Here is a 19,987-nt window from a genome sequence, read left to right on the forward strand (position 1 = left end):
TAATTTTGTTTGTTTAGCTTCACCAAATCGTGAGCGTGTTTATGATTTCATCTCTTGCATCACATATAGATACGTCTGCTTTATCGGACGGGACGTACGAGCTGATCCCGGAGTCTGAAGGAGGTGATCTCGAAGCTCAAGTGAACACTGCCGTACTAACTGAAGCCCCGGACCAAAGTTCGGAAGAGTCTAGAGCTGAAATAGTTAGCGACTACCGAGAAGGCAAGCCCCGGACATAACCTATATTTCAAATTATTATCATTTACTGTTATTATTTACTTGTGCATTTACAGTTCATAGGATTTGAATTGAAACCCTAGATGCATGATCCTAGGAACCTATGTACTAAACACTAGACCTGAGTTCGACTACTTGCTAAGCTTATAGGACCGGTAAAAGTCGAGTGATTGCCTGTCACTCGCGAGCTTTATAGGAATTGCTTGTTTACTTTCTGTTATCAATATAAGGACGACGGACGGGGTTGTGTTCAATATCATGACCTTATGTGAGACCCCGTCTGTGTTGATGAACTTGCTAAGGTCGCGGTGTGTGGTAGTGCTGGTTAAGTTTTTGAACGTACTAGCCACATGCCGTAAATATGGTACGCGGTAAGCCTAGTAGCCGATTGGACCGGGGAGTGGATATACCTATCACTCTCTCTTTAGAGATAGGTTTTTAAATGTTATTGTTGATCAACACTGCGACTTCAAGGGACAAGGGTGGACCTCGTACAAGGGTGGACCTTGGAGCCCTGTAGTCGGGGAGAGAGACCCTGTCCACAAGCTGAAAAGAAAGGTCAACGGTTGTTTGGGAACGACCCGACGGTGTTCCAAACGTGTGTGTTAGGTCTGCTTGGCCAGGTTAACAAATTCGATTCGAATCGTCTGCTTCCCACAGTTTGGGACTGCTTGATCTCTTTGCCCCACAGAGTAACAAGAGCAACATTATTATGATTAATCTTGATGTTTTCTTAAAGTTCTACCATGGTTGAATAGTAGTTGCTTACGTAGAATGGTTAATCAACTAGAATATGGAAAGCTAAAATGTGAAATAAGGACCTACTCTTTATTGCTTTTCAGCAAAGGAAACCAGAACCTCACAAACCCTGCATAGTCTAGCTAAAGTGGGTTAAGTATACCCGTTGACGGTTAAGTCTTGCTGAGTATTAGAATACTCAGCCTTGCTGTTGATACCTTTTTCAGGTATGAGTTTTGAGAACCAGATAGCTAGCTTGACCTATCCTTGCTCTTTGCCTGCTAGCTGGTCTGCTAAGAGGGATCCGTCTTCGGCCGACAATGAACCTGACAAGTGATACCTTGCTTGGGCTAGCTTGGTATGCTTTTGCCACGTGTTGTAGCTGACGTGTTTTATCTTCCGCTGTTTAAACCCTGAACCTTGAACTTGGTTTGTATAACTGCGTTTTAAAGTTTGTACTTGTAATAATGCTTTAGAACTGGTTTGTAATAACTTTTATGCCTGTGATGTAAAATTTGTGGTTGTAATACCTCTGGACTCGCCTTCGTGCAGGGTATGCTTGTTCGATCCGAGAACCGGTGGTTGTATCGGGACGTTACCCGACAGACCAAGGATTGTTCCGTTTGAAGTGCGTTTGAGCCGGTATTGCCTTATGATGATGGCCAGCGCACTTGAGCCAGGATAATTCAGGTGGTTCTGCCACACCAACCCGTTTGCAAGGCCTAACCTAGCAGATATTACGCCAACTCTTAAGAATAAAAGCAAACCATAACAGATTAGATCTACCCGACATAAAAGAAGCAGGGTGTTGCCTTTACGCAGCTAACTCTATGCAACAAGAGCTAGTATAAGATGATGACATAATCGCAGAAAGGCAACATGATGTTCGTAGATGATAAGCAACAAAGCACGATAGATCTATTAAAAGCCATGCTACAAACATCAAAATAACTAGCATTACTCGCCATCAAAAACGCTTCAGTACGAGTAATACCAAGGTAAAAGCAAGAACAACGCTGCCCTGATCGCGAGAAGCGATCAGGGCAGCATGGCGCTTACTTGGATGAAACCCTAGGATTAGGGGTGGCAATGCGCCGAGATTGTTGTTTGTGAGACGTGATGACGTTCTTTTTTTCTGAATAACATAGGGTACATATTTATAGTCCGGAGACTTGGGAAACAATCTAAACTAATCTTGTCCCGATCGGACTCTATCTCTAATCTTGAACTAAATCTAAAGATACATGGCCCATGTGGCCCAAATGCTCACGCAGGAGCCGATTTACAAGCCTTCTAATTCTCCTGCTTCAAGCCCATCTTGCTTTCGGCCCATAAATTAATCCTATTAATTTATGGCGATAACGATGGCATGACTCTTTGCTTGGGCACAGAGGGACGAAGACGCTCATGACGCGCATCCATTCCATACTTGGTCTTTGTCACTTTCTCAATCAAGATCATCAAGTATGGGGCATAACCATAGATCTTCAGAGGGTTTTCAGAGATATACTTGATCTCTTCCCAAATGAAATCACCCACACAAAAGTCTGGTCCACCCGACCTTAATGTAGCAAGCAAGTTTCTTGCATGAAGCGATATATCTGCCGGATTGCCTCCTCTAGGTGTGATGGTCTTCCTAAGCAATCTGTTGAGGATGGAATAATATGTGTAGAGACTTGCAACTTTTCCTGCATTGTGAACTTGGCCTCTTGGATACATGAATCTCATTTCCTCAAGGGGAAGAGGTGGCTGGAGATGGAGTTATGGACGGTTTGCGTCATTCTGACCAAAGCCAAACAAACTAGCAAACCGTGGATAGGTGATCCTATAGAGAGTCCCTTCTATCATCCAAAACATGGCTCTCTCTCCATCAATGTAACCAAAGTGTACTGTGGCATAGAACTGTGCGATGATCTCCTTGTTCCAATCATGTCTGAAATCCATTAGCTTCTTGATCCTTTTATTTGCACAAGCATTGATGATATCATTGAACATGGGGTCATTTGCCTTTTCCATGTGATCCCAATCAACCCATTGAGCTTCAGCAGTTATTTTGCTCTTGCTAAGAATCACTGATTCATAGAAATCCTGCTGAAACTGAGTGTGGAATCTGGGATCAGTTGAGGTCTTTGGTTCTGAGTAAGGATCATTTTTTCTTAACCTTTTAACTTCCCTAGTCATCCCACTGCCTGAATAATCAATGCATCTCTTGGAACCAAGTCTGATAGGCCTTTGGGTGGTAGGGAAAGGAATTTCCTGCTCACTTTCCTCACTGTCACCTTCCTCCTCTTCATCATTATAACCGAGATCACCTTCTTCTTCTTCATCACTGTCACTCCCATCAGCTGGTCCTTTTCCATGACGATGCTTTGACACGAAAAGTGATGTCCTCAATCTCATCATCACTGGAATCACTAGACCCACATGCACTCCCCTCTACAATGTCATCATCCTAAGGTCTTTTCTGCCCTCTTGGCCTCAGCTCCCTGGTACTTGCCACCACTGGATTACTAGAGCCACCCTATTCTTGATTACCCCCAACAGGATCCATACGGTGCTTAGTTCTTCTCTCAAACTGCTTAGGCATCCTGCTGCTCTTCCTGAGTTTAAAAATATAGGTAACAAAGATATAAATCCTTAGGAATTTGATTGGATTTAAATAGAGATTGTAAGAAACAACATTAGAAGCACTTGGGTCTATTTTGGGCAGACCGGTCGCCTCCAGAATAGAGCCAATAGTTCTAATGACCAATCTGAGGCTCTAGAAGTTGACAAGATGAACATATATGTGTATGAAAAACTCTAGGACAAGATGTGTCAACTATTTTGCACAAATCCACAATTTAGGGATCCACTGGGTAGACCCGTCAGACCGGTCGAGCAGACCGGTCAGACCGGTCATGCCAGTCCAACCCTAGATCGTGGGATTAGCCAAAATAACCAATGAAAGTGTTTGACCTTCAAGAGATAGGTTCTAAAGGTTTGCAAAAGATGTTCTACCAAGGGATATTTGAAACTATGGCCTATAAAAGTAGATCGGGGTAAAACAAGCCATAGAGTACCTTTAGACCGCGATTTTGAAGGGGAAAACGATGAACCGGCCCGGGAATACGATCAGGCGGTGAGAAGATTCAAATCCCACAAAGGGATCCCTTCTTCCTTGGTGGAAACTTGAGATCGCCAATGGCAGAGCCTAGGGCGCGGGTGAGAGAGAGGAGGGTGAAGGGGCGTCGGTGGAGAGTGAATGAATGGGAATCTTTACTGTTTTACCCGTGGGGGGGTAAAAAGAGTAACTGCCAGGTATGACCGGTCAGACCGGTCTGGCAGACCGATCAGACCGGTCGGCCCCTGGCAGCTGAAAAATGTTCTCCAACAAGTGTTTCTCTTAGAAGAATTGATGAGGAATTTTAAACTTTGAATCTTGATAGATATAGGCCATTATTCCAAGGTTCCATGTTTTTCTTGATACTTCCAAGAGAATAGGAAAGATAGATTTGGATTTTATAGACTTGAGTTAATTTCATCATTTGTGACTAGCCAACAATCAAACAAGGAAAACTATAGTCACAAATGGCTCAATTGGGTCACAAAGACCAAGAAACAAATTCTATCCTATACACTCACACTTCCTATCATGCTAGTGGAATTTTGAAAAGCAACTATCTTATGTCACACAAAACATGAAAATGCACACACACTAGCAAGATAAAGTGACCTAGATGCACAAAGGTAAAGACATGAGTTTATACAACGTACCTTTGACATTTATATGAGCATTGTGCAATATTTATTATTAAATCCTATTTCCTTTGCTCTCACGAATTTTTCAATTTGAATTAACATAAGAGAGCAAACATGATTAATTGCACAAGCTTCTAGTTTCACTTTAGTGATCCTTTGAGTGTGGAAGGGAATTGGATCAATGCAGATGAAACCTCACAATATAGGCTAAATTCCTCAATTCTTAGTGCATATGTAAAGACATGTGGTAGGCACGTTCATATGCACTAACTTGGTCACAATAGTCCAACTCAAGGAATTTAAACTATATTATGGAGAGTAGCTGTTGACGGTCACTAACGACCCATTTTGACCGTCAACTCTTGTACCGAATTCAACCATAATGTGGAATAAACGCTAGGATAGGCTTATTTATTAACAAATTCCACATATGATGCTTGAGAATGTGTGCAGGTGGTTTTGAGCTAATTTTGTAGGTTTCAAGCACACTTTGACCCAACATAAAATCACAGAAATTATTAGAGCACCGATTCAGGCTCAAATGGACCAAGTGTAGCCCAAGAACCCAGTTCATACCACTCAAGACAGGCCAAGACCAACTGAGTTAGGACAAGGAGGCCCAGGACAGCCTGCTGGACGAAGCTGGGGGCGGTTGGCCCACCTGGTAGGTTGACCGACCTACAGGTCGGCCGACCTGGCCCATGGGCCCCACCGCCTCATCCTCGGCACGTGGAGCTTCTGCACTAGTTGCTTAGGTCGGTTCCAGGAGTTTCAGCCCGTGGCTCCCTCCTATAAATACAAGGGGAGGGGGTGAGAATAGGACACACACCACACACCACACCATCTCTTCTCTTGAGTTCTAACTTGAGTGAGAGTAGTTTAAGGGAGTTTAGGAGTAGAGGTACTCAGGAGGGGCACCAGCAACGGCGCTCTTCTCCAAATTATACCTCTACAAGAGTGAGGGAGATAGTCGCGGGAAGTGCCGGGCTATCGGCGCTCTTCTACGCTTGTACCTCGACAGATGCTTATTCGGTTGTAAGTGTTCGAGACTTTCTCTGTTTATTTAGAATTAGAATCTAGATCGTAAGTTATCATCTCTGTCTTATATTAGTTGATGTGTATGCTAGCGAGTAGCATTTGACTCTAGAGTGGGCTCCGGATAGAAAAGAATAACCCTGTATGCCTCTAGAGTTAGTAGGGAAAGGCGTAGACGTGGTGTCTAGGCTAGACTATACCACTCAGTTGTCTGATAGTCCCATGGTTTGTAGAGGTAGCCGGCAAGTGGTGACAGCCCTGTTCGAGCCCTAGTAATCCTCCATGTTCGGATATTGGATAGAGCATCATATTGGAGCTATCGGCTTGTATAAGCCGGTCGATACCTTTAGCTCAAAGTATAACGGTGACGTGATCTCTTCTTCTAAACATAGATTCTAGATCTTAGAAAGTCCTCTCTTTCCTATCCTCCTACACCAGTGTGTGTCCTTGGACAGCCTGAACCCGTAGGTAGTGTACTCACGTTCCCTAGTGGATACGATATCCTGGAATACTCTTGGGTGAAAGCTACAGCAGTATCCGTGCGCTTGCGGATTTTATTCGTGACATTACAAAATACCAACAGTAGCTATGCAAGAGTTTGTAACAAACTAAATAACAAATATAGGAATGTTACTACTTTTCATTTTGAGCACAAGATAGCATACTCCTTCTTGAGAGTTTTCTATCTCTCTTTCATGAGACTACAAATTTACTAGAAGTAAGTGTTAGTCCCAAGAGTGACACAAATTTGAGAATGAGCTCCCCCTTAATCAGTGCCTAAGATTTTGAATATCTTAGCTAGGAGGCACTTTATTCAATAAAAAATATGAGGAGGCTCATTTACAAATTTTGTCAAAGCACACAAATAATATACAAGTATTGAAATTGTGCTTCCAACACTTACTGTCACTTATTTGTACCCAAACTTGTGCCTTGTGTGAGATAATTCTTCAGATGACAATTCATAAACTCAATTCCCACTTTGAATGCTCAGGTGCATTGCTCTGGGTCAGACCGGTCTATTCAGAGACAGTTTCCTGAGAGCCCTCGGTCAGAAGTAACACAAATATTCCAATGCTCATCGGAAGTTCCGACACTAGGTGGGAAATTCTGACAAAAATAATCCTGATTTCTGAGAACCCTTGATCGGAGGAGAGATGAAACTTCTGGTGACCATCGGAGGTTTCGATCATGTGTAGGAAGTTCTGACCAGTACAAATATCATCTCCAATCAAGCATTGCTTCAGAAATTTTGCCTTGTTGAAAACAAATGATGAGTTCTTTGTTTTTCTGTATTTCATCATAAGACAAATTCTCTACTAGAGAGACATTAAGAGCATCATATGGCACACAAGAAATGGATGGCTAGAAATTAAAACAAGGTCACTTTCAGGTGTTTCACAACTACAAGAATTGTGACACACTTTTGTTCACAAAGAACTGAAAGTAACAAGGATGTGACAGTTTACTCTTATTAAAGAGATGCTATTGAAGTAGATATTTCTCCAATGTTGACTTGCATTTGGTTGCATCTTGAGATATAATATTTCTTCATGCAAACCAAACCTCCAATGCATCTCCATGGTCCTACAAGCTCAGCAAGTGCCTTTTGGTACCCAAGCCTTATTGGGTCCATACAAGTTAGACACAAGATGCTTAGGAAGTCAAATGGCTCTTATGCTAGTTCGAGGAGAGTCAATCATTCCAATAGCGCAAGTACCAGCTTTGTCTTTCCTAAGCTTAGTAAAATCATAATGGACAAGATTTGAGTTGGGTGATTTACCTTTAGGACAATCCTTACCCAAATGTCCCTTTTCTCTACATGTGTAGCAAGTGCGATTTTTGACTTTACATGACTCAGAATTATCCTTGATATTCTGCACTTGCTTCATTTTGGGCTTCATCCATGAGTTAGAATCTTGATTGCACTTATAGGAGTGAGGTTGGGCACTCTGGAAACCAACCGGTCTGACCGGTCTAGGGTGACCGGTCAGGTCAGTTCCCACCTCGCTTTGCTGAATGGGGCATGCTGTAATAAGATGTCCTTTTTCCTTGCATCTGAAGCATACCCTTGTCCTTGCACGACACTTTTCTTTTCTTGAAAGCTTGATCTTGTTCTTGGAGTTCATGGAACAAGTGGAGTGTTCCATGTTTGACTTTTGACTTTGAACAAGATTGCTTCTTTTAGCTTGACCTTGTTGAGGAGCAAAGGGAGTGAAATTTCAACCCTTCTCAAGCTTCTTCACCATGTGATCATGGTTATCTTAAGAAGGTTGCACTTGAGTCTTGCTCTTCAACTTGGTTGGCTTTGATTTTTGCTCTTTGACCTCTTTCCCGGAATTATCACTTTCTTGATTAATGAGGTCTTCACAAGTATCTGCAGCAACATGCTCAACACAAGAGGTTGTTGCCTGGGAGAAACAAGGTTTATCACAAGATAATGAATATTGAACTTGTGAGCAAGTGCATGTGTGTGTGTGGGAGGTTGATAGTGTGTTACCGATGTTATTACAACCTCAAGAGCAACTTGTAGTGACACATGTGAATCCACAAGCATCTCATAGGACTTTTCAAGTTCCAAATGAGTTCCTTGTAGAGCCACATGCTCACTAGTGAGCTTCTCAACTTGAGCCTTGAGCACCTCATTTTCTTTCTCCAATGATGCTACACTAGTAATTGAGTTAGTAGCATTAGCACAATCATTGGATAGCTCATTATACCTCTGGATCAAAGAAACTTGCTCTAGTTTGATCTTTTCAAGGTCTAGAGTTAGAGCCTTGATTGCTTCAACTTTTTGATCTTCATCTTACTTGATCATTTTCTTGCTTTTGGCCATCAAGCACTTGTGATCAACTTCACTTGAAGATGTTGATCTAGATGAAGGTTGCGCTTGTCTTGATCGCCTTCGGGAGCACTTCTTGTTCTGTCTGCGCTTGTCCCTGATCAGACCGGTCTGACCGGTTCCACCTGGGAACCAACAGACTCAGTTGATTCTGCTCCTTGATCTTCGGGAGGAGTCATAAGAGGATGAATGCATGTTTCTGAAGTAGAGCATTCCTCTAGTGACTCCTCTTCTTCTTCTTGATCCTCATCATCACTATCTTCTTCACATATAGCTTCAAGAAACTTCCAAAGACGATGAGCATCAACACGTGTCACTGTTAACTTATCCTCTTTGTGTATAAGATCTGAAAGTTCTTTATCTATATTCTCAAACAAGAGGTTAGTGACACAAAGATTGCGAAACCAACATTCTTTTTCCTCGTTTGACAATTTTGACAAATTGTCAAAGTCCTTGGGAAGAATACTTGTTTTCACAACCTGCTCATAAGAAGGACCCAATGCCCTTAAAGCATTAAGAACATGAGCTGACCAAGAATAGTAGTTTGAGCCATCGCATTGGAGTGGCTCAAAGGATACCTGACAAAGGGTCGACATCGTGATACTTCAAGCGGTGAACCTTCAATCTGGAGACCGAAGCTCTGATACTAGTTGAAAGGATCTTTGGATGTCTCCTAGAGGGGGGTGAATAGGCGTTCTAAATTCTCTGCAAATTTCAGCACTTGAAACAGAGATTAGTACACTGACCGGTTAGACCGGTCAGGCAGATCAGACCGGTCCTATGTAGAACTTGCCCAATATCAGAGTTTCTCCCCTCTTTGACTCTAGCACAATTGCAACTTGGTGTAGTGCCTCTGAATATGATATCAAATATATTTCTAGTCCCTGCACACACAGAAACAGCACAACCGAGTAGATCGAAGCAAAAGCACAAAGTAAAGCTAGAGAAATGAGTAGTGAGGCAAACCACAAAGGAGACACAAGGATTTGTTTCCCGAAGTTCAGATTCACCAAAGTGAATCCTACGTCTCCGTTGAGGAACTCGTTGGGCTTGAGTCTCTTGCAACTCGATCCCTTGAGTTGGGTCTTTTTTCAACTACTCCTTCTTTCCACTATCTTGATCCTTTCCACCAAGGGGGCAAGATCACGCCCACACAGACTTGTCGCTGCTCACCACACCGTCGGGAGCTAGCCGACGATGCCTAGCCGCCTAGGAGGCTCACCTCCAATAGTAACAAATGCAAATTTGAATCTTTAACGGAACCAAGAGTGCTCAAGCTATGGTTGCTCCCAGCTGCTCGAAATGCAGCTCTCACAGTGGTCACATTGCTCACACACACTCAATCTCTCAACCCAATCAATGGATACGCAATCTATTTAGCACAACTCACAAAGAGTGTTGGGGAGAGCTAGTTGGTCAAGAAAATGCCTCAAGAAGCTCAGGAATAGCCAAGGAACCAGAAGCCCTCGCAAGAGAGGGCCAAGGGTGTCAGACCCGGGGCAGCGGGACTGTTTATAGGTATAGAATGTTCTAGAGTAAGGGATAGCTCATGGATGTACCTTATCTCTCTTGTAACTACCCGAATAGGCATAGAACTAGCTACAGTACAAAGGAAACTACCCGATTGCGTTGTAGTAGGACTCCAACTGTACTCGGCTAGGACTTTCCATGTAACCCTGTCCCCCCCCCGGATATATAAGGGCGGGCAGGGACCCCCTCGAAAAACATCAACACCTAAGGCAATACAAACAACCACACAGTACGTAGGGTATTACGCAACTCGCGGCCCGAACCTGTCTAAATCTTTGTGTTTCTTGTACCATCGAGTTTCAGAGTAGTCGGTCCATACTTACAAACCTTACTGCTAAGGTGTAAGGATCACCGGGGTGTCCGACCCTAGAGGGAGAAGGGGTGAATAGGGTCGCTAAATGCTTTTTAACCTTGGGCTCAAACTACTTGTATAAGATAAACCTAACACGTCCTATACAAGCTAGTTATAACTAAGGTTTACCTTTTCTATTCTCTACTTACCCCAAAATACTTGCAACCTATAGCCAATCCTAACCAAACTAACTAGGAAGGTAAAGGCACGCAAGATAAAGTAAATGCGGAAACGTAATATGGTAAGTAAAGAGGTAAGTGCAAGAGGGATGCAAACTCCCGAGTAGACACGGTCATGTAACGTGGTTCGGCACAAACGCCTACGTCCACGGGACACCGAGGCTCTTCCGATCACCGTCTTGCACTACGCCACCAAGGCGATGCCGGCAAGCAAAGACAAGTGCACCTAAGACACTAAGTCTCGTGCACTGCCACCGTCTCTCTCGGTCACCCGGCCGAAGTCCACTACGGAGCTTCTCCACCAAGGAGGGGGCCTCCTCTTCCCCCGCACAAAGTGTCGTTGCCACTCCACACCAAGACGGAGGGTCACACGATGGATCACAAGTTGCTTGCCGCAGCAAGACTTCTCTCAAGGGAGCTCTCGCAAGAACTAATCCCTATTACAAGCACTAAGCACTCTCACAAGTGTGCTTAAGCCTATATGATGTACAATGAAGCTCTAAGGTGGTTGGAGATGATCTTTGGCTCTTGTATGCTTCCTTGGTCTCCAGCACTATCAAATGAGGCGTGGGGTGGCATATATATAGCCCAACCCCTCAAACTAGCCGTTGGAGGAGAGCTGACAGAAAAAGTTCGTAACGCCGGTTAAACCGACGCTCCTCCAGTAGCCATCACCGGTTCAACCGGTGTATGTAAACTGCCCACTTGAAAACTAGCCATTGGCAATCAACCGATGTATCGTCGGTTTAACCGATGTATCGTCGGTTTAACCGATGTATCGTCGGTTTAACCGGTGAGTGTAACTTCTTCCCGTTCCATGAAAAATCACCTCTCTGGACAACTGAACCGATGAGATTGACCGGTGCATCATCGGTTCAACCGGTGTATGTATTTTCCTCGGTCTTCATCTGCCAATGCACTGACGTATATAACTTCCGTAGCGTCGGTTCAACCGGTGAGTGTAAGACACTCCAGAACTGTTCCAAGTCAATGCACCGACGTATGCAATTTCTTCAGCGTCGGTTTAACCGGTGTATAGAATTTCCTTTATCTTGATTTCTTTGACTTGGATTTCTTCACGGTCTCTTCAATTCTTGTCCCTTGGACCGAAGAGGTTTCAGAGCCTAGCTACACCTATCTTCTCTTTGTCATCACTTGAACCTAAAAGCCTGAGAATGGTCATCTTAACACATATATTAGTCCAAGTGTTGTGTGTGTCATCAATCGCCAAAACATTATATTGAAATATGGCATGAGAGGCCATTTTCGCTACATAAGGGTATCCCTGAGCAGGCTTGGCAATAAACACCGACAGTAGGCGCGCCAGGTAGGGGACTCGGCGAGTTCATCGTCGAGTTCGATGGCCAATTTCGCTTCCAGCACCATGGCGCTTCCTCAAGGCGCCACCTTCGTCTTCAGCTCATAGGTTGGCGTTGCCAACGGTTCAGGCGGCTTTGACAGCCACTTAACCAACCCCATCATGCTGAAGGCAACCTCGTCGGAAAGCTCCAATATGCTCGCCGGATCGGATGATTATGGCGTCATGCTACTTCCTGACCTCGCCAAAGAGATCGAGATGAAACTCGAAGACAACTCGGGTTCCACTCGGACTCAGATTGATCTCAAACCAAATTCTACTCGGATTGAAACTCGTCTTGCCCAACCCATCTATGGGCTGCGCAATGTATCATCTACTTATCGACAGATGATCAAAACCATCTATGAAAATAGCTTGGACCAACTACTTTGCGTCGAGAACTCCTCAGTCACCGCTAGCCGGGAGGCACCCGTTTTCAACGTATACCCAGATCCAGACAACTCATCTCATGACAGCCTGGATTTCATCACCAATGCGTTGGCAAAAATCCAACTCAAGTCCTGCCAGGATCACACACTCGCAGAACTACTCGACAACCTCCGATAAGTTGCCAGCATTGATGATCTCCCGTTCCAACACGGTACTCCCCTCACAACTGTATGGGAAACCAGGTCTAGGGGAACCGAGATAGTTGATTATGAATCAGACCTGGAGAGTTACTCTCCAGAATGCCTGGTTTCCGTGATCAACCAGCAAGGTGGTGGTGCTCCCAGTCATCACGATCCCAACAAAACCGCGGATCAGATTTCAGAAGACAATCTGACCCCAAGACGCCCTACAAGATGAGGATGAAGCTACTCGCACAGCTCGCAGTGCAAGAAATCAACGTAAAGGAGAACGTAGGGCTCGAGCTACTGAGCGCGCTCGTCTTCACCCGCGCAATCTCAACAACGAATTCAACAATGTTGCAGATCCAATCTTCACTACTCCTATCGCCGCGATGACAAAAGCAACCCTGCGACTCATGCAGATACCTCAAAACTCGTAGATGGAACGCATCATACACCTCGCTAAACATCCTGTCGAGCAACTCGAGAGACAAAATCCCTTGTCCTCGCTTCATGGCACCCGGTCAAGGGCTACCGCAATAGTCATACCTCAAGCAAGTCGCACCCCCGGAGGCCATCATCGTCAACAACAGATGGAGCAGCAAAACCAAAGAAACCAAGGGGATTAGGAAGCCGCAAGCAATCACCGCCCCAGGGGTGGCCAACCACCAGCTAACCGAGCCCCTGGGCCGCAGCCGAACTGCAACAACAACAACCAAGAAGAAGTAGCCAATTCCATAATGGATGCCCGGGATATCATCAATGCAAGACGCAGAGCGCATCTTGCAAACAATTCCGATCGCTTCCCAGCCCTCAGCAATGTTTTCGACAATGTCGAGTACCCAAAGGATTTCAAACCCACAAATATCCAGAAGTACAACAGTAAGCAAGACCCTGCTCAATGGTTACTTTTATACTCGACCGCTGTTAGTGTTGCAGGAGGAGACACCAACACCAAGGTCCTCTACTTTCCGATGGCCCTGGAACCTGCACCTCTCATGTGGCTCAAGAGCTTTCCGCGCGAGTCCATACACTCGTGGGAGGATCTCAAGAAGGCCTTCATCGACAACTTCCAGGGATCCCTGCACCGAGTAGCTACTCGACATGCCCTGTCTATGTGCAAGCAGGAGCAAGGCGAATCCATCAGATCCTACGTCAAGCGCTTCTTCGACACAAGAGCCACTATCCCCAACGCCCCGGACGACGACGTCATTGACTACTTCCAGAGTGGCATCATTGTCAAATCCCTCTACCGTGATTTTGGGCGTAACCAACCCAAAACGGTTGTGGAGCTATGCGACATGATGCAGCGCTGGGCAGACGAAGAAGAGCAAGAGCGCAGCCGCTTCCTGCACCGTAACAACAACAACAACAACAACAACAACGGGAAGCGCCACAATGACCGTGGAGGGCCCAACAACCAACGGGATCCTACGTGCAAGCGCAAGCCTGATGATACTGTTGGCACTATGGATCGCACTCTGTGTGGTAAGAAGAACGAAAAGCCGCAAGATCAGTTCGACAAGATCCTTCATAACAAAAGATGTCCAATCCACCCTAAGAGCAACCACTCGATGTGGGAGTGCACGATCCTGCGCAAATCCTTCCAGTTGACAACCCCAGATGCCCCTAAGAAGAAGCAGAAAAAGGATGACGAAGACGACAAAAAAGACCCCGACGGGTTCCAACAGTAACAAAACGTCGTCAACGTCATATTCGGAGGAGACCCAAGCTTCTCCAAGCGGTCCTAGAAGCTACTACTCAGAGAAATCCTCTCAGTTGAGCCATCAACTCAGAAGCCATTAAAATACAGCGAGGTCCCCATCACCTTCTCCAGGGAGGATCATTGGACCAGCTTCTCTGAACCAGGAAAGTTCCCGCTAGTACTCGATCCAGTCGTCCAGGGATCAAAACTTACTCGAGTACTCATTGACGGCAGAAGCGGGCTCAACTTGATTTTCGCAAGCACACTGGCGAAGATGGGCCTCAACTACATGAGTTTGCTTACTCCAAGCAAGGCCCCCTTCTACGGCATCGTTCCCGAAAATTCTTCTACACCAATTGGCTCGGTCACCCTCCCGGTTACATTTGGTACAGAACAAAACTTCCGGACAGAGTATATCAAGTTTAAAGTGGCCGACTTCGAATCTTCCTACCACGCCATACTGGAAAGACCAGCGCTAGCCAAGTTTATGGCAGTACCACATTATGTGTACCTACTCCTCAAGATGCCGGGCAACACAGGAGTCCTCTCCCTACGAGGGGACCTCCTCAAGTCCTTCGAGTGCGACAAGGAAGCAATAGATCATGCCTCTACTATTCGAGTTCCTAGCTCTGTCAGTGAAATTCTTGCGGCCGCCAAGGAACTCTCACTCAACAAGGACTCCATGCCTTCCAAGAAGACAAACCAGTCGTCGGTAAAACCATCCGGCGACGTGGGCAGTAAGACTATCCAGCTACAAGAGGGAGATGACTCCAAAAATGTCATTATCGGGGCTGGCCTGGGTGATAAATAGGAAGTCGAGCTCGTCAACTTTCTTAGGGCCAACCGAGACGTATTCGCGTGGAAACCAGCAGATATGCCAGGGGTACCCAAGGAGTTGATCGAGCATGCCCAAAAAGTCGACCCCAAAGCCACACCAAAGAAGCAACGGCTACGACGTTTCTCCCCGGACAAGCGAGAAGCCATCAAGAAAGAGCTGGCAAAACTACTCGCAGCAGGGTTTATCAAAGAGGTATATCATCCTGAATGGCTGGCCAACCCTGTACTCGTCCAGAAGAAGAACAACAACGAGTGGAGGATGTGTGTCGACTACACTGATCTAAATAAGCATTGCCCAAAGGATCCTTTCGGGCTACCCCGCATAGATCAAGTAATCGACTCGAGTGCATGATGTGTCCTATTATCCTTCCTTGACTGCTATTCAGTCTATCATCAGATCGCCCTGAAAGAAGAAGATCCAATTAAGATGGCATTCATCACCCCTTATGGGGCATACACCTACAAGACCATGTCCTTTGGGTTGAAGAACGCTGGTGCTACCTATCAGCGCGCGATACAGCTGTCCTTTGCTGATCAGCTACATCGCAATGTTGAAGCCTATGTTGACGACGTCGTTGTCAAAACCAAGACCCAGGATCAATTCATAGTTGATCTGGAGGAAACTTTCAATAGCCTCCGAAAGTTTCACTGGGAACTCAACCCAACCAAGTGTGTCTTCGGCGTACCCTATGGAAAACTACTCGGCTTCATCGTCAGCAACTGAGCAATCGAGGCTAACCCAGAGAAGATCAATGCCATCATGGCCATGGAGACTCCTGCCACTATCAAGGACGTCCAGAAGCTCACAGGTTGCATGGCAGCCTTGAATCGATTCCTGTCCAGGCTTGGTGAACGAGGTCTACCTTTCTTCAAGATCCTCAAGCGACAAGATAAATTTGAGTGGACTACAGAGCCGCGGAAGCACTCGAGAATCTCAAGCACCATCTCCAGTCACCGCCAATTCTTACAACTCCACTACCCGGCGAGGAACTACTCCTCGACATCGCTACGACTACTCATGTAGTCAGCACGACGATAGTAGTCGAATGCTCGGAGGAAGGCCACGCTTATGGCGTCCAGAGACCAGTCTACTTCATCGGCGAAATACTCTCTGAATCAAAGGTTAGATATCCATCAATTTAGAAAGTTCTGTATGGGATTCTAATCACCTCCAAGAAGCTTCGATATTATTTCGACGAATACAAGATCTCAGTAATTATTGACTTCCCATTGGTGGATATACTCCACAATCGGGATGCCACCGGACGAATCTCAAAGTGGGCGGTTGAACTGGGAGCCTTGGAAATCAACTTCAAGCCAAGAACAGCAATCAAGTCGCAAGCACTAGTCGACTTCTTAGCTATATGGCCGGAAAATCAAATCCCAGCACCTCACAATGTCCCAGAGCATTGGGTAATGTATTTCGATGGTTCACTCAAGCTCGACGGAGGCGGTGAGGGAGTTCTATTCATTTCCCCCAAAGGAGAGCAATTGAAATATGTGTTCCAGATCCTGTTTAAAGTCTCCAACAATGAAGCAGAATATGAGGCACTGCTACATGGGCTTCGCCTAGCAGTTTCTCTCGGCATCAAGCGACTACTTGTCTACGGTCATTCTCTACTCGTCGTCCAGCAAGTAAACAAAGAATGGGACATCAACAAGGATACAATGGATGCATACGTTGAAGAAATCAAAAAACTTGAAAACAAATTCTCAGGATTGGAAATCCACCACGCATATCGTGGCAACAACGTGGGAGCTGATGTCCTATCCAAACATGGATCTGCTCGAGCAGTTGTACCATCTGGAGTCTTTGTCCATGAACTACATCATTCATCAGTCAAGGTACATTGTCAACAAGTTACTGACGCGGAGGCCCCGGCCACAGTCAGAGAAGTGCCAATGATCAAAGAAGACTGGCGGATTCAGTTCATCGACATCATCAAGGAGTTCAAGCTCCCACCACATGTTGATGCCAAGAGCGCCGAAGTTGCCCGCATTATTAGGCGAAGGAAGGGTTTCGTGCTCGTCGGCGACAACCTGTACAAGCGCTCTGCCTCCGTCATGCTCATGAAATATGTTACCCTTGAAGAAGGCAAAGACATCCTCAGGGAGATACATGAAGGAGTTTGCGGCAACCATGCTGCATCAAGGACACTAGTCGGCAAGGCCTACAGGTCAGGATTTTTCTGGCCAATGGCTGTATCAGATGCAGAAGACCTTGTCAGACGATGTCCTGGCTGCCAATTCTTTGGCAAGAAGACTCATGTGCCAGCACACAACCTGATAACAATCCCTCCGTCATGGCCGTTCGCCTGCTGGAGTCAGGACATGATCGGACCCTTAACCGTAGCTCCAGGAGGATTCAATCATGTGCTGGTAGCAGTCGACAAGTTAACCAAGTGGATCGAGTACAAGCCCATTGTCAAGATCTCATCAGATAGAGCTGTGGATTTCATCTCCGACATTATACACCGGTTTGGATTCCCCCACACTATCATTACAGATCTGGGTTCTAACTTTACATCATAGTCTTTTTGGGATTTCTGCGACAATTCCTGCATAGAGGCCAAATATGCTTCAGTGGCTCATCCTCGAGCAAATGGCCAAGTGGAACGTATCAATGGCCTGGTACTCGACGGATTATAAAAGAGACTCTACGACACCAATTTCAAGAAGGGTGGCAAGTGGATTCTAGAACGACCCCATGTGGTCTGGGGGCTGCGAACGCAGCCTAGCAAAGCTACTGGACAAACACCTTTCTTCCTCACCTATGGGTCAGAGGCTATACTACCCGCAGATATCATATGGAAATCTCCAAGAGTAGAAGCCTATCAAGAAGGAGAAGCAGATGAAGCTCGACAACTTGAGTTGAAATCAGTCGAAGAAGCCAGGATCAATGCTTTGACCCAATCGGCTAGATATCTTCAAGGAGTCAGACGCTATCATGATAGCAATGTCCAGCAAAGATCTTTTAATATAGGAGATCTAGTCCTACGAAGGATTGAAGATGAAACAGGACTGCACAAATTAAATTCCAGATGGGAAGGACCCTTCATTGTGCCTAAAGTCACAAGACCCAGTTCATACAGAATTACTGATGCAGACAGTAATGAGGTACCCAATTCCTGGAACATTGAGCACTTGCGCAGATTCTATCTTTGATCCAAATTACATGGTGATGTCAGATGATCTTTTTAATAAATCAAGGATTTCTATCAACCGTTTGACTACATGAAAGGCAGTTTTCAACCTGGCAGCATCATATTTGACTACTCTCTACTAGGTTTTTCCAACAAGGGTAATCTCCACAGATTCATCTCGACCTGGATAACCTAACCAGGGATAGCTTACACAGTATTTCCATTAGGATAACTATACAAGATATATCCTTGTCTTCAATAATAGGGACACAACCTACTTGCTGGCTCGAGAAGGTCCATGGATACCTTTACTAATTTGTCCAACTTGGGTAACCCGACGGGGTTCATCCTAACAGGTCAACTAGAAGGAACTCCAACCTTACGATTAAGGCACAACTACTCGCTTGCTCGAGTATGTCTTGGATACTATTAAAATTTGTCCTACTGGGTAACCCGACGGGGTTCATCCTAACTGGTCAATCTTAATAGTTACTCCAGTCTACATGTTAGACACCCTACTCACTGGCTCGAGTAGGTCTTGGATATTTTAAAGATGGTTTCATCTTGGGTAACCCGACGGGGTTCATCCTAACAGATCTATCTTAAAAATTACTCCAGTCCTTGTTTAGGACAACCAACTCACTCGCTCTAGTAGATTGTTGATATCTCTACACAGTTTTTCTATCAGGATAGTCCGACGGGATTCATCCTAACTGATCAACTACGGAGATTACTCCATATAAGCATTCTACTTGTCCAATCGAGTAGTTTGTACTTATCCTACGGTATCAGATCATGGTTCTGAAGACACACCAATAGGATAAAAGCAATACAAAGACAAGTTCTTACAGAAGATCACAAGAGCTGTTACAAGCAGATTACTCTGCCAAGTTCTTCAAGATCTCCTCGGCAATCACTTCTGATTCTTTACAATAGCGCTGGAAATTCTCATCAGAACAATTAGCGGCTATTCCCTTAGCTATGGGGGCTAAGTTATGCTGAGGCCAGTAAGACTTCACAACACCAATCATATGGGTCAGATAATTCTTAGAGGTGGTCGTCATTATGTCGAAGAATTTCTTGGGAGCATCTTCTAAACGCTCTACCAAAGATTTACTACTCGACGATCCTCCTTTAGAATCTACCATATCCACAATGACTTGAGCTGCTGCTACTAGTCGAGTCTGGTCACTTGAAGAACCTGATACAAGGATATTTTAGCAATTATTCAATTATCGGCGAAGTACTGCCAAGAAAAGGTTCAAGTACTTACAGGCTTGGGCAGTCTGCAGTTGTTCTTGGAGCTTGGCTTTCTCCTCCTCAAGGCTCTTGATCTGCTGTTTCATCCTATAAAGCTCCCGAGTATGCTCACGATTAGCTTCATAAAGCTTATTCCGTGCAGCAAGGGACTCATCAAGGCTCTTGTCAATTTCTGCATTCTGCTTAGCCAAGGTTTTCCGGTTATCAACAGTATGATACAAAGCCTGAGATTTAAGGAAGGATCGATTGGCAACATCCTACAAGTGCAACAAATGATGGGTATTCTTAGGTGGATTGACTACTGAGAAGAGTGCTTGCAGCACCAACGACTTGTCGAATTCATCGAGTACTTTGCAACATCTTTTGACTACTTCAAAATGAGACATTGCTTCTGGGGAGAGCCTGGTGGGATCTTTTGTACCTTCATATCTGAAGGCAGGATGCTTCCGACGTTAAAGAGGT

The sequence above is a fragment of the Panicum virgatum genome, chromosome 5N, assembly GCF_016808335.1.
Source record: "Panicum virgatum strain AP13 chromosome 5N, P.virgatum_v5, whole genome shotgun sequence".
Taxonomy (NCBI): domain Eukaryota; kingdom Viridiplantae; phylum Streptophyta; class Magnoliopsida; order Poales; family Poaceae; genus Panicum; species Panicum virgatum.